Here is a 2,500-nt window from a genome sequence, read left to right on the forward strand (position 1 = left end):
TTCTCGGCTGGTCGTCGTTAGTCGCGCGAGCAACGGATGGCCGCACAATCGACGCGTCGTCGTTTGCGATTATTCGCCTCACGTTAGCCATGAGTATGTATATTATTCATTTACGAACGAACGCGGCAGCGTCCATCGGTTGCTCGATGAAATCGATGCGATAAACTACAGCCGTCTCGGCTGGTCGTCGTTAGTCGCGCGAGCAACGATGGCCGCAAAATCGACGCGTCGTCGTTTGCGATTATTCGCCTCAAGTTAGCCATGAGTATGTATAACATTCATTTACGAACGAACGCGGCAGCGTCCATCGGTTGCTCGATGAAATCGATGCGATAAACTACAGCCGTTTCGGCTGGTCGTCGTTAGTCGCGCGAGCAACGATGGCCGCAAAATCGACGCGTCGTCGTTTGCGATTATTCGCCTCAAGTTAGCCATGAGTATGTATATTATTCATTTACGAACGAACGCGGCAGCGTCCATCGGTTGCTCGATGAAATCGATGCGATAAACTACAGCCGTTTCGGCTGGTCGTCGTTAGTCGCGCGAGCAACGATGGCCGCAAAATCGACGCGTCGTCGTTTGCGATTATTCGCCTCAAGTTAGCCATGAGTATGTATATTATTCATTTACGAACGAACGCGGCAGCGTCCATCGGTTGCTCGATGAAATCGATGCGATAAACTACAGCCGTTTCGGCTGGTCGTCGTTAGTCGCGCGAGCAACGATGGCCGCAAAATCGACGCGTCGTCGTTTGCGATTATTCGCCTCAAGTTAGCCATGAGTATGTATATTATTCATTTACGAACGAACGCGGCAGCGTCCACCGGTTGCTCGATGAAATCGATGCGATAAACTACAGCCGTCTCGGCTGGTCGTCGTTAGTCGCGCGAGCAACGATGGCCGCAAAATCGACGCGTCGTCGTTTGCGATTATTCGCCTCTGGCTATCCGTGAGTATGTATAATATTCATATACGAACGAACGCGGCAGCGCCCATCGGTTGCTCGATGAAATCGATGCGATAAACTACAGCCTTCTCGGCTGGTCGTCGTTAGTCGCGCGAGCAACGATGGCCGCAAAATCGACGCGTCGTCGTTTGCGATCATTCGCCTCAGGCTATCCGTGAGTATGTATAATATTCATTTACGAACGAACGCGGCAGCGTCCATCGGTTGCTCGATGAAATCGATGCGATAAACTACAGCCGTTTCGGCTGGTCGTCGTTAGTCGCGCGAGCAACGATGGCCGCAAAATCGACGCGTCGTCGTTTGCGATCATTCGCCTCAGGCTATCCGTGAGTATGTATAACATTCATTTACGAACGAACGCGGCAGCGTCCATCGGTTGCTCGATGAAATCGATGCGATAAACTACAGCCGTCTCGGCTGATCGTCGTTAGTCGCGCGAGCAACGATGGCCGCACAATCGACGCGTCGTCGTTTGCGATTATTCGCCTCAGGCTATCCGTGAGTATGTATAACATTCATTTACGAACGAACGCGGCAGCGTCCATCGGTTGCTCGATGAAATCGATGCGATAAACTACAGCCGTCTCGGCTGATCGTCGTTAGTCGCGCGAGCAACGATGGCCGCACAATCGACGCGTCGTCGTTTGCGATTATTCGCCTCAGGCTATCCGTGAGTATGTATAACATTCATTTACGAACGAACGCGGCAGCGTCCATCGGTTGCTCGATGAAATCGATGCGATAAACTACAGCCGTCTCGGCTGATCGTCGTTAGTCGCGCGAGCAACGATGGCCGCACAATCGACGCGTCGTCGTTTGCGATTATTCGCCTCAGGCTATCCGTGAGTATGTATAACATTCATTTACGAACGAACGCGGCAGCGTCCATCGGTTGCTCGATGAAATCGATGCGATAAACTACAGCCTTCTCGGCTGGTCGTCGTTAGTCGCGCGAGCAACGATGGCCGCACAATCGACGCGTTGTCGTTCGTTTGCGATTCGCTTCAGGCTACCCGTAAGGATGTATATTATTTTATTACTTCCTCGCCGTCATCAGGACGTTTCGTTCGGAGCACGACGACGAGCACACACGCCACCGGGCAAAGCGGGATACGCAAGTTCAAACCGTAAAGGAACGTCGCGAAACGATGTTCGACGGCGTCTCGTTCCTCGGCTGTAGATCCTTGGGCGCTTTGTTTCGGCCCCTGCGCGTTGTGTGTGACAATCGGTCGTCGTCTCCTCTTCGAGCGAGCGCAACGTAAACAGCCAGCATCGTATCTCCGACCGAGACGCGTATATAATGGAAAAATTGACGGCGGGTGACATCCTCGATCGTCGCAACGATGGGTCTTATTTTCTCTTCTCCTCCTCTTTCTTTCGTTAGTAATGGACGTTTTTTTGTTTTTGTTCGAGATCTTTGTTTAGTAATGGACGTTTTTGTGTTATGTTCTTTCGTTTCTTTGTTCGTTTCGACCCAATCGTGTAAACGACGACGCGCGTCACCTCACGCCAGCATCGATCTACCATTAATAC

The sequence above is a fragment of the Colletes latitarsis genome, unplaced genomic scaffold, assembly GCF_051014445.1.
Source record: "Colletes latitarsis isolate SP2378_abdomen unplaced genomic scaffold, iyColLati1 scaffold0042, whole genome shotgun sequence".
Taxonomy (NCBI): Eukaryota; Metazoa; Arthropoda; class Insecta; order Hymenoptera; family Colletidae; genus Colletes; species Colletes latitarsis.